Genomic DNA, 12,911 nt, shown 5'->3' on the forward strand with positions numbered 1-12,911 from the left:
CCATCCTTCACATCATTTTATAGACTATATACTTCGAATAAGGTAGGGGTTCCAAGTAAAGGTTTGCTGAGTGAATCTGAACAGATAACCTTATGATGGGAACTGAAATTCCTTGTCAGATCATGATGGGTTGAGACAGCCAGGCTGGGTGGTTTGTGGGAACTACCCTGGACTTGCAATCCTTCTGGTCAGTGTCTTCTCTTTTCAGAGACTTCTCGCTCTTTTAGGCTTCATTGGAATCATAGATATGAAAATGCTTTCTGGACAGTGACACTATCTTCTGAGAAGATAGGTCCCTATTTCCCATCTATTCTTTCTTCTACATGTAGGTCTGGGGGTAGGAAGCCCTGACTCATGTTCACCAGAGAAACAGATTGCACATGATTCTGCTGAATCAAGCTGATCTTTGGAATGGAGGGCAAAACGAGAGCTGAATTTGGCTTTTCTACCAATATGAAAAGTCCCAAGAATATCTCTTTTCCTATCCCCTTCTCCTCTGGCCAACTCCAGAAAAGCCAGAGAGCGCCAACTTTTGCCCAAGCACCCCGTTTCTTCCCCTGCTCCTCCACATCCTGCCTCTGTGGCTTGGTGGCTGAAGGTATTGATTGTTGGGCAGGGAACACGACAAAGTTTGGGACATTCGTACAGCCCTTGTGTATGCAGTGACGGGGCATAGGTGATGAGGATGTGCAGCAACCACAGTAACGAAACAGAAGAAGAGATGACGTATGTGGGCATGACCATGAACTCTGTCATGCACTGGCTGGTTGTGTGTGACTTGGCTGTGAGGCAGCTCACCCCCTTAGCTGTAGTCTCCATAAGTAAAATGGAGATAAAATGGAGACAGTAAGGGATCCCTGGGTGGCGCAGCGGTTTGGCGCCTGCCTTTGGCCCGGGGCACGATCCTGGAGACCCGGGATCGAGTCCCACGTCGGGCTCCCGGTGCATGGAGCCTGCTTCTCTGCCTCTCTCTCTCTCTCTCTCTTTCTCTCTCTCTGTGTGTGACTATCATAAATAAACTTAAAAAAATATATTAAAAAAATGGAGACAGTAATATCTACCCTCACAAAGTTGTGCAAACAAGGGAGGTAAAGGGCAGAGAGAAGCACATAGCTTTGTGCAGGGACTTTCCATACTTTATGCTTTTTCTCCCTGCACATTGGTACTTTACCTTTTCTATTCCAAACTCTACTGGGATACAAACGTATATTTTTTTGGTGAAGGATTATCTAGTAATATCATATTCATTTCACATTCCCTTGGAGGTGTGTAGGACGTTGGATGTAGTTGGGGAGAATTATCCATTGCCTCTTCATCTCCAATCCCTGAAACAAAACAAACAACACAAAACGAGCATCTGGCTTCCATTCTGAAACCAGTTGTTCTGTTAGCTCATCTGTCACAAAATGCACATGACGTAGATAAATGGCCCTCCCGAAGCATGTAATATGCTGCTCGGGGAGGAGAAGTGCTTCGACGAAACCAGTTTGCATCAATGGAGGCTCTGGGTGTCCTGTTAACTACAGTCTTGTAAATATTAGGAAAACCTGTTGACTGTTGAAAATCCAGAGTCTAAATACTGTTTACTCCTGAATAATTTGTAATTCCTTTCCCAGCTCAAATAACTATAAACTCCTACAAAGTGGTTTATAAACACTCATTAGAGTATTACAAAAGTCCTTTGAGCTCCACGTGATTATCTCCATTTGGCAGTTGAATAAACTGAGTCACAAAAGTTGAAAGATCTGCTCAAAGTTATGCCAAGAGCAAAGACAGGGCAGGGCCAGAGCTCAGACATCCTGGCTCCTGATCTGGTGAGCGGTTCCACAGAATGTGCTGGGGTTGGCCACGTCCAGGCTCCTGACCTCTCAGGGTCCCACAGGGCCACAGCCTTCTGTTAACCCATTGTCCACGACTGGCTGAGGTCCCCTGGCTCCTGAAATACCACCGTCCAGGGGCAAAAGCTCTGCTTTGAAAAAGCCATCAAAACATGTGTCCAACAGCCACCTATGTCCTTCCAGCCATCTCACTGATTCTTGATGCCTGCTTATAAGGGCCCACAGACGGATCAGCAGATAGAACAGTCAGACATTGGTCTTCTGCTTTTCTGCCTGAAAATAGCCAAGATTTGAGGGGTGTAGTAAACATTTCCTGGTTTTTGGCTGCCCTGCATTTTGATTCCACTTATATTTAGGCTCCACCAACCCAACCACCAGGGTCAACAGAAAATGCTGACTATGCACTCTTCTAGAGCCCTGGCACCAGGGTGCGGGCACAGGACCTAAGCCTGGCCAGCTGGCAGTGCTGCTTGGGACTCAAGTGAGTGGGAAGGAGAGTGGGCTTTGCCTGGTGGCGGGTGGAGATCCCCGCATTCCATGCCTGTCAGTGGTGGTGCTGTGGGGCCAGCAGGGTGGTCTGGGTCCCAAGGAGGCAGCTCTACCATCAGATTGCTGTTGTCTATGACCTTGGCCGTGGTTAAAACTGTTGTCTTGGGTGCGTTTGGCTTCCTGCTCATTTCTGGAAACCTCTGGATTGTTTGTGAGTTAGCAGTTTTTCTTCCAACAAATTCCTTCCTGAAGTACACCAGAGTCAAGAGTTTTGTTTGTATCTGGCTAGGAATAAGTTGCAGGATGAGAAAGGTATTTTTTTTTCCTTTCTCCCTCACATTACTGAGAGATGGGTTCTAAGAAACCAGTGAGACAGCAGATAGTAAATGTGCCATGAAACAGAAAGAAAGGCTCAAAAATTTAGGAGCTGGTGTTTGAGGATGATCTGGCTCATTCTTCTCCAACAACACTGAACCCACATCAGTGATGTTGGTTGGCACATTGCTATCACATCACATTGTGAGTGAGAGTTCACTGCCATCAGCATGACCAGTGTCATCACCAGCACCACAGCCCCTGACATTCTAACCATAATGGTGGTGCCTTAGACCAGCTTCAGTGTGTACTCATCTCCGGTCTTCCCCTAGACTCCTGTCAGCAGGTTGCCGCCCAACCAGGGTCCTGACACAGCTTGCATGTGGAGCTGGGGAAAGGCTGCCCGCAGCAGCACGTGGGGAGAAAAGGACACGTGTGCCCCAGAGCCCTGCATGCTTTTGCCTTTCCCACTACTGGGGGTATGAGGATGCTGTCCAGGGAGTCTGGAAATCTTAGGAAACAGTGTTTTCACCTATGCCAGTGGCAGTGGGCAACATGCCTCTTACAGACTCACAGAAGAAGGTAACAGAATAAAAGATAATATTTGTTGAGTTCTTCTTATGGAGAATCTCATTTGGTCTTCCTACTAACCCTATGAGGAAGGTGCTATTGTTATCTCTAATTTACAGGTAAGATGACTGAGGCACAGAGGTGAGGTGACTTGCCAGGGAGTCTACTACTAGGCTACAGTGAACTGGGGAGGTGACTGCATGCTACAGGAGGCTTACAAAGTTAACTCTCACAACTCCATGGAAATATTATTTAAAAATACAGATTTCCAGGGTCCACACCCAGATTTTAATTCAGCAAATCTTGGGAGGGTGAGGGATACAACATGGAGATTGAGCTGCTACCATGCATCCCCAATGATTCTGAAGGAATCCGTCCATGGGCAGGTATTGGGCAGCCATTGGCCCACACAAGAGCATATGTAGCCACTCCCTTTTCCATGTGCTTGGCAGAGGATGCTTCTAGATCATTGTACTCTTTCCTGACTTGGCCCCAGCATCCATCTCAATGCAGGTAGTGACTCACAATCACAAAGAGATGGCTTCAAGACAAAATCAATTTGTCATCTTCCTTCAGTATGCAGGAGGGGAACTGAAGAAGCTGGGTGTTATCACAGGCCAGTAACTCAATAAAGGAGGAAAATAATGGGCTCTTCCTGTGCCCCAGGTTTTTTCTGTTCTGTCACAGGGAGATGTTATAGAACCTTTCATTTTTAGCCTGGAGAGGGTGGATTCTTATCTCTAAATTGCTCTATTGGTTTAAGGTTATGCTAGCTACTTTAACATTTTATGACATTTTATAACATATTATAACTGTGGTTGAAATTGTTCCGAGTTCGATTTTTTTTTAAGTCATCCAAATGACCAGCTTCTACCCCATGAATTGGATTAGTTTGCATATGTTGGGTCTATTTGTTAGGATGGCTCTAAACACCAAATCAACTGCGTTTGATCAGTAGCACGATTCGGGGAAGGAGTTCTGTTCCACCCATTCCTTAAGGTTCCAGGCTGATGGAAGCTCTGCCATCCTCAGTGCATGGCTTCCAAGACCAGTCACCCTAGCTGTTTACACCCAGGAGATTGACAGTAATGAAAGACAGTGGCGAATTGCCCAGGAACATTAAAAGAGCATTCGTTGGAAGCCACAGTCCATTGGCCAGAACCAACCGGTCACATGGCTTTACTCGACCACAAGGGAGCCTGGGAAATGGAGGCTAGTGTGTCCAGAGGAGAGGGAAATGAGTTGGTGCTCAGCTAGCTGGAGTCCCCTGGGGAGACACTAGGGGCTATAGTTGTGCCAGCAGGTGACTGAGGACCACACAATCCAGAGTGGCTGGGCCAGTGGTATCTAAATTTGTAACTGCTGAGTTGTCCCTCTGTTGGACAATTAAAATACATTCAATGGGACAATTTTAAATAGTAGAAAGAAAACCCCACACCAAACAGAAAACAAGAACAATGTGTATTTTAGAATTTTCCCCAACATTTTAACAATCTTTCATGACTTTTTTTTAAAGATTTTATTTATTTATTCATGAGACACACACAGAGAGAGAGAGAGAGAGAGAGAGAGAGAGGCAGAGACACAGGCAGAGGGAGAAGCAGGCTCCATGCAGGGAGCCGGACGTGGGACTCGATCCTGGGACTCCAGGATGGCGCCCTGGGCTGCAGGCGGCGCTAAACCGCTGAGTCACCTGGGCTGCCCATGACTTTGTTTTTGAGTGCTTTATACCTGTATAATTTTAGAAATGCTTGTCTGGTTCACCTTGTGGTTTTGCTCATTAGCTGTTTGTCTTCCAAACTGTTTCCTTGGACTCTAAGGGAAACCTATCTAGTTCTGTCCCAGCCTTCTCCATATTCTGAAATATTCCTCCAAGACTAGAGTAATGCATTAACATTTCTGGCTCTGAACAAAAATGTTGCCCTGGTCCTCTTTCTTGAAAGTCAGTGTCCCTGGTCCTCATAGTGGTAGGCTCTGCGCTTAGACCCCAGCACTGCCCCCTTCAGTAGTGAGTCCTTTGCAAGTGTACCAATAGCCTCATGCCTCATCATCCCATTTACACACGAAACTAGCAATCCCCACCTCACAGGACAGTGGCAAGTTGCAGGGGAGCAGGTGTCTGATGTACAATAAGCATGAAAACTGCTATTGTTAACTCCAGAATCAATGAACCACCCACTGGAGTTCAGCTATGTCAGGCTCTGTGGGTAAAATCGACACTTATGGATAAGAATCTAAACACTGAAGCTCAGAACAAAGACGTGGTCAGAGGGTGCTCTCCCATTGGCCCAACTCAGAGGTGTCTCCCAAAGTTCTCTCTTGAAACAAAACTTGCGCTCTCAAGCCCTCACTGCGCTGTGACTCAGTTTCCCTGATAAAAGGGGGATACAATGACAGTTCTAAACTTGTTTGCAAAACACACCGAGCACCTTGAAATAAAGGTGGTATTTAGTGGGAGTTCAAAGAGTTATGTGATTATTTTATTGCTCCTTTTATTCCTGAGATTTTTCTGTTTGCTTGGCTTACAAACCCAAGCCAGAGCCATAAAATCACTTTTATGCAAGCGCCTTTCACACACATCATGTACCAACTGCACATTTCAATCAATGCATAAAGTGCTCAGGAGGATGAGGGTGGAGACAAGCAGAACAAGAATACCAGCCGTCTCTGCCTAATTGAGGCCATTACTATACACTGCCACTGAAACTGTGCCACGGTCGATTTTTTTTAGCTGTCCAAATGACCCATGAATTGGATTAGCTTGCACACGTTGGATCTGTTAGGATGGCTCCAAACACCAAATCAATTGTGTTTTTCAACTTATTGTTCTTTCTTGTGGGGTCAGTCTATGACTCACCACATTCTTTCCAGAGGCCCCATGACCCCAACCCAGAAGATGAAAGAAGCTTCAGACTGGTGTAACTGACCCAGGGTGGGAATCCCTCTTACGATGCCTTGGGCATGCGGTGGCATAGACTTTGTAGGCAAATATGGGGCCCACCCTCCCTGTTCTGGGAGGCATCTCATTGTGTGGTTGGGTGGATCTGGTCATAAAATGGTCTTAAAGGTGAACAGATGTGTTGGCTATGCTAAAGTGAGGAGTCCCAGGGAACACTGGTTTCCCACGTTGGCCACAGAAGCTGGTAGCCTGAGAGGTTCAGAATGCTCTGGTGGTCCTGGGCCTCTCTGAGCTCCTGAGAGAAAGAGGTGCGGCACAGGACCCAAGAGTTATTTCTGTTTGGGTTCTTCCTCCACTCAGTTTTACAAACCAGGGAGAGTGGCTGCCCCTTTAGTTGAGTCAAAGTTTAGGATTGATTTACAGGGATTGGCTCTTCAAGGACGGCATTTTTGCAGCTGTTCTTCTGTGCCTTTCACTTTTGGTCAAGGTAAGGAACTACAGGCCGCCATATTGCACAAGAACAGGGAAGACTCTTCGGCATCTGTCTACATCAGCAGGAGCTTAAAGTGAATGATCTATTCCTCAAATTCACTGAGTCAATCATTTATTCAATTGCCATTCAATAAACCCCTGCTGTGTAAACAGCCCTTCCTAAGACAAGGGAATTCAGATCCTTACACTTGAGACACTTATATACTCTTTAGGGAGATGGGAAATTTTACCTGGACAGGCTCACTGTACACCTCACCCTAGGAAATCCCATCTTACGATACCAGAGCAGTGGTCTTTGGTGACTCTATTCTATTTCCCTCCGTTGGTCTCTCCATCTCTGTCTCTCTGTTTTCTTTCTTACACACACACACACACACACACACACACACACACACAGACACACACACACACACACACACACCAGAAAACAACTTCTTTTTACCTGGCAGCCACCTTGCCCCATGGACCATGGAGAATGAGAGCAAAATGTGAGCAAGTCTGAGGGTGCCAGGCAAACAGCCTGATTCTGTGGGAGATCCAAGTCAGGGACAGCTGGTTCTGGAGTCAAACAGTGGTGACCAAACCCTGGGCTTGGTGGTTGGATGCTTTGTAGAGAGCCCATGATAAATGCTCTGTAAATTTTTATTGAATAAATGAATAAGTGAATGAGTGCATGAATGTGGAATCCACCTCTGTCTATACATGGTCCCAAAACATTACTCATCTTCATTTTCATTCTTCTCTGCTGAATGCTCTAGTCTAGATGGTTCAGGGAAAGGGATTTTAAAAAACAAACAATTCCAGAGATAGTTCTTTCCATCTGTCTGCCCTGCGTATACCCTTAGACCTTTTCTTCAATGAGATTTTACATAGCAGAGAATTCTAGAATTCTAGGTCTTGTGGGATTCGTGCTTTTAATCTCTCAGCAAAGATAGAAAAATTTATTATTATTATCACTTAAATTGATAGGTGTCCACAAAAAACCAGTGGTGAGTGCACTTATGTCTAGTTAGTTCCTTTTGCTGTGAACCCAGAGCACTTGGGAAAAAATTTATATTCATAGCGTCCAACTAAGGCAAGCTGATGTCAAGAATTACTATCCAATTTAACAGATGGAAAATCTAAGGCTTTCATTCATGGAGCAAGTCAGAAACACATTGCTCAGGAGAGAAGCCATCTCTCTTTGTCCACAACAGGAGATCAGTCCACTGTCACATGCTCTTGGGATATGCCTCCTGAAGTCAGCTTTCCCTGGTCAGTGCTCCTGCAGGAAGTGTAAGGAGGGGTTGGGTCCAAAGGCATTCATATCTTTGTCCATGTCTTTCTAAGTGCCTGGGAGGGGAGGAGGGTGGCTCTTTCTTCAGTGGGGCCTCCACAGTATCATGCCACCACTGTCCAGAGTGTCTTGATCATCCATGATTATCACACAATCTTTGTCCTTGCTGTCATCCTCTGGGGCCACCACATCATACCCCCAGTGAGGGCCATATCTAGGACACTCTTCCTCTCTGGGTGTCCTGGGCTGGCTTAGTGCCAATCATAGTTCAACCACTCACTTTCCTCCTGCCCTTTCTTGGTCATACAGGTGGCTACGTCTTGGTCACTTAGAATCGTCTCACTTCAAAAATTCTGGACTCAGAGGACTCCCTCTCTGACTACAGACTTCCACCACTGCCACCACTTGCCAGAAACTCTTTCTGACCTCGTTCACCTCACTCTCCACTCTAGATGATGTTCAGTCCATTTAATAGTGCTCCTTGAACACATGGAACGCCTTCCCACATCTCCTGATTCTTTGCTGAACATCATCCTGCCTTGGCTCTAATTGCTCCAAAACATATCTGCAACCAGTCATATTTCCTGAGCTTCAAACCCTGATGTCCAACTGCCCACTGGGACACTCAGTTCCACCAAGACATCTCATGAGCACTGAAAACTCAACACATTGAAACTGAATTCATCATTCCCTCTCCAAATTTTTTTTTTGTAGGATTTCTCTATTTCTTTATTTGAGAGAGAGAGAGAAAGAAAGATTGCAAGTGGAGGGGAGCAGAAAGAGAGGGGAGAGAGAGAATCTCAAGTAAACTCTGCTGAGTGTAGAACATGATGCGGGGCTTGAACTCATGACCTTGAGATCATGCATGACCAGAGCAGAAATCAGAAGTCAGTCACTCAATCTACTGAGCCACCCAGGAACCCCCCAAACTTGCTCTTCTTCCATGTTCCCTTTCTCACCATGATGGTGCTGCCATCAGGTGCTTCCATGTTCCCTTTCTCACCATGATGGTGCTGCCATCAGGATGCCCAGCCTGGGCATCAACCTTGGTCAGCTTGTCTCTCTCATTCCTACATCCAATCAGCTGTCCAGGGACATCTCAGTTTGCCCATTTTTGTCTCCCCACTGTCTTCTGTGGTTTTTCAAGGTCCAGGCCACTGGTCTCCCTCAGGGATCATGTCAACCTCCCCCCCGCCCCCAAGCTGGCCTCATTCTCTAGGCTTTTCCCTTCTAACTCCACATTCAAACTGCGGCAAGAGAGATGCTTCTAAAACATAGATCATTCTCCTGCTCAAACCATGCAGATGCTCCCTGGCGGCTTCAGGATAAAATTCACATGTTGCTGGTCCCCGTCCTCCTCCCGCTCCCTCTGCAGTCCGGCCTCTCCCTGGACTCTGGACTCACCAAACTACTTCCTGTCCCTTCTGTGCTTTTGGCTTTGCTTCCTGGAAACTCTGTACATGCTGTTCCCTCTGCCTGAAATGTGACCCCCTTCCCCATCTCACCCTCATCCACTCTGGCTTGGCTAACCCCTTACTCTTGGAGTGTCTCAGCCCCAAAGTCACCTTCCCCAGAAAGTCCTGACTGTCAGACCTGGGGCATATTCCCCATCTGAGTTTCCCCAGCACTGTGTCACCCACAACCATCACCGCAGCATTGCCATCTAGCTGACAGCCAACATGTACTAAGCACTTGCTCTGTGTTAGGCTGTTTTTCAAGGTTTTATATGAATGATTATGTTCAACTGTCACTATAACCTGATGAAAAAGATGCTGTTATTATCCCATTTTGCAGATGAGGAAATGGAGGCAAGAGTGGCCACACACATATATTTTGTAAGGGGCAGGAACAGAAGTCGAGGCAGTTGGACTCATGATGATACTTGCTGTAGGGATGCTCAAGTCTGGCTGCACATTTGAATCAGCCTGCTCGTGCCCTGTCTTAAGAGGTTCCTTTGGTGGCATGGGTGGCGGGTTGTTGGGCAGTTGGCAGGAGTCTGTCATGCTGCAAGTCTCCAGGGGTCAGTCTGACGCGCAGGACCGAGATGGCAGCCACCTGTTTTGTTGTCTCGGGTCTGCCATGAACTCAGCAAGGACAGGGAACATTATCTCTGACTCGCCAGTTCCCTGCACTGCCTAGAATAGCCCTCGGCCCACAGTCAACCCTTCAAGAAGTGAAGTAAATAAATGGCTTTTACTCTGGGCTGTCTGGACTTCTGGGATGCTAGAAAGAGCCAGATAACCTGGCCCACTGGGCCCATAGGTCCACAGCTGCTGTCCTTGGCCCCTCTTGTGACTTGACTCCTTCCCAGGAGTTGTGGAAGTTTTTTCCTGACCTGTGAGCCCTCTCTCTTCCCTGCCACACTCCTGGCAGATGGCCTGGCCCCCGTGCTCCTGACACCACCATCATACTCTCAAGATCTCCTGGCTGGCGTCCCCCCTGCCCCTGTTGCTCCCAAAGTTCTGTGATCTTCACTCTTTGATCCTTTCCCTTCAAGGGCACAGAAGGCAGAAGCCTTGGGCTCCCCTCCCCAGCCTGAGTCCCCCCAGATGACATAGTCCCAATTCCCAGCTGGCACCCTCCATCACTTGCTGTCTTGGAAACCTGTGCCCTCTCTCCTTTCTGACTTCCCAGCCATCACCTGACACCGAATGCATCTGCCTTCCAGGCCCCTCGATCATGGTCTGGGCCACCCTGGTGGCCTCCCAGCTGATCCGCTTGTTCTCATCTTTCAGCCCTGCCTCCCTCACCATGTCCACTTTGGTGATTCCATACCCTTCTCCAACCTTCCAGTGAGCAAGGTAGATGGAGTGGAGCATGCGAGCTTTCTCACAGATGAGGCCTCAACTTCACTTTAAAACATCATCTCTTTTCTTCTCGCCTCTCTGCTCCAGTTAGATCTCTTCCCTAAAAATTCCTGCCATTCTTCTGTCTCTCCCATTTTTTCCCTGTCAAAGCCTCATCCAGCCTCAGAGCTCAGCTCAATGCAGCTCCACAAGCTCCAGGACCAGCCTAGCAATAAAGGGGGGGGGGGGGGGGCTCCTCTCTTTGAATTTGTTCTGCAGCATAGCAGTGTGTCCTGCTCTTCCAAGACTTGCCAGAGATTTTCTCACCTCCTCAATGGACCATAAGCCCTTTGAGGGCAGGATCTGGCTTTTATCATGCAAGCACCTTATGCTAGCTTTGCACAGAGAGAAGGGTCCATTCTGCATGGTGGTCCCAGAAGGACACCATCTCTCTAAAGCTCCTCTTCGTCCCGCACAGAGTCACCCCGCTGTCAGCGGTGCCTGGAAGCTGTCCGTGCAAAGCAGAATTTTGCCCCTATGTCTTCCCGATTCCCAGGCAAGCCGGCTGTGAAAGCATTCATGGATGCTGGGACCTCGCTGCAAGAAGCTGAGGCTACTGCTGCTTATCTCCAGGGCGGGGAATGGGCAGCCTCTCCTCCAGGTGAGGTCACTCTAGGGCCCAGTGGGGTGATTTGGGTCAGGGACCATGGCACTGGCCAATGGCCCCTTTCTGCCTGGGCCTCCTGGACACCCTTACTTTCTTCCAGCACGAGAGCCTGGGTTCCGCTCCTTCCTCCCGAAGGGACTTGAAGAAGAAATCACACAGGGGAAGGCCTCAGCTGTGGGAGGCTGGAGCAGCAAAGCCAATAAACCCAGCTTTATTTGTAATGTGCCCGTGCTTCTTATTTTGTTAGCCTCTACTCTGCTTCTTTGGAGCAATGAAACAAGGAAAAGAAAAGAAAAAAAAAAAAAAGAGCCCCGCTCTAAGTATGCATGAACTTTATGGCCTCACTCTGCTCTCTGTCCTCCTCCTTCCCACCAGGGTTGCCTGTGAATTCTTCTCCCAGACTTCGTGTTTTCCATCCTAACTTTTATGACATTTCCCTCGATTAATGGCTAACACATTCATTTTCTCCCCTCCACCCTCATTATCAAAGAGCGCTTGAATAACTATTAACTCTCTGGTTAACAGAAACATGTTAATCATCTACAAGCCCTTGGGCAGGAAAATGATTCTTTGTAACCTTCTCCCAAAGGCGGGAGAGCCCTTGTCCCCTGGGAGCTGACCTTCAGACCAACCCCGGTCTAGAGGTTGGCAGAACCCAGACTGCGATGCTGTTACAAGGGCTGTTAGCCAAGGTCACAAGGCCCGGAGTGGGAGTGACGCTGGTGCTCTGCTGTCCAGGCCGCCGTCAGGGTGCTTTCAATCCAGCCACCCTTGCTCCAGGACCCTATAAAGAGACCAGGCTGCACCTCTTTAAAAAAAAAAAACTGTTTTGCAAGCCAGGACTAATCTATTGCACATTCCTTGTTGCTGGGAGACCCAGAGTGGCTGTACAGGCTGTTCCTTCTTGGAGCCATAGTTCAAAAGTGCTCCTGACCCAAACACACACGTGTTGTAACCCTGCCCTCCCTTGTGTGGGGTTGAGACAGCCGCTAGGAAGCACCTCCCCGCTGCAGCTCGGGTCCCCAGGATCCACCAGCCAGACCCAATGGCTGGGGGTGGGGGTGGGGGTGACCTCCTTCTGAAGTTAGGTGGGTGGCGCCCTTCCCGGGCTGGGGTACGCAGGCCCTGGAGGAGAGGAGGAGGAAGAAGGATGTGGGGAGGCCCACCCCCACCCCAAGGGCTGAAGCAGCTCAGCCCAGCTTAACATCTGGAGCGTGACCCGCGTGCCCAAGGGTTAGAGAGCCACCTTGGAGAAAACGCTCCCTTCATTCACAAAGCCGATCTGTTGCGGGGGGGGGGGGGGGGGGGGGGGGGGGGCGGGGCAGGGGAAAGGAGGGCCACGCTCCCAGTTCTCCCGGCTTGGCTGCTCTCCCTCTCCTCGGCACCCCGCCCCCTCTTCTTAAATCAGGGCGAGGGAGAGGCCGAGCTGCAGCGGGAGGACACAGGCCCGGCCAGACTTATTAGGAAAGATGTAGCGGGGTCTTGGCGGGCTCCCAGGGGCTCCCAGCGGCGCCCCCCCCGGCTGTCCCAGCGGCCGGGTCTGCTCAGTCAGGCGCTGCCCCCCGCCCCGCCCCGCCCC

General features: G+C 48.8%; 1 long non-coding RNA gene across 1 annotated transcript in view; it reads left to right on the forward strand.

Moving 5' to 3' along the window:
* Positions 1-11,952, forward strand: part of LOC112927361 (uncharacterized) — a 38,530-nt gene extending 26,578 nt beyond the window's left edge. Inside the window, exons 3-4 of the long non-coding RNA XR_003236519.2 lie at positions 11,144-11,326; positions 11,433-11,952. This is a non-coding gene — a long non-coding RNA (uncharacterized lncRNA). The remainder of the gene's footprint in view (positions 1-11,143; positions 11,327-11,432) is intronic.
* The last annotated feature ends 959 nt before the right edge of the window (positions 11,953-12,911 follow it).

Source organism: Vulpes vulpes, chromosome 4, assembly GCF_048418805.1.
Source record: "Vulpes vulpes isolate BD-2025 chromosome 4, VulVul3, whole genome shotgun sequence".
Classification (NCBI taxonomy): Eukaryota; Metazoa; Chordata; class Mammalia; order Carnivora; family Canidae; genus Vulpes; species Vulpes vulpes.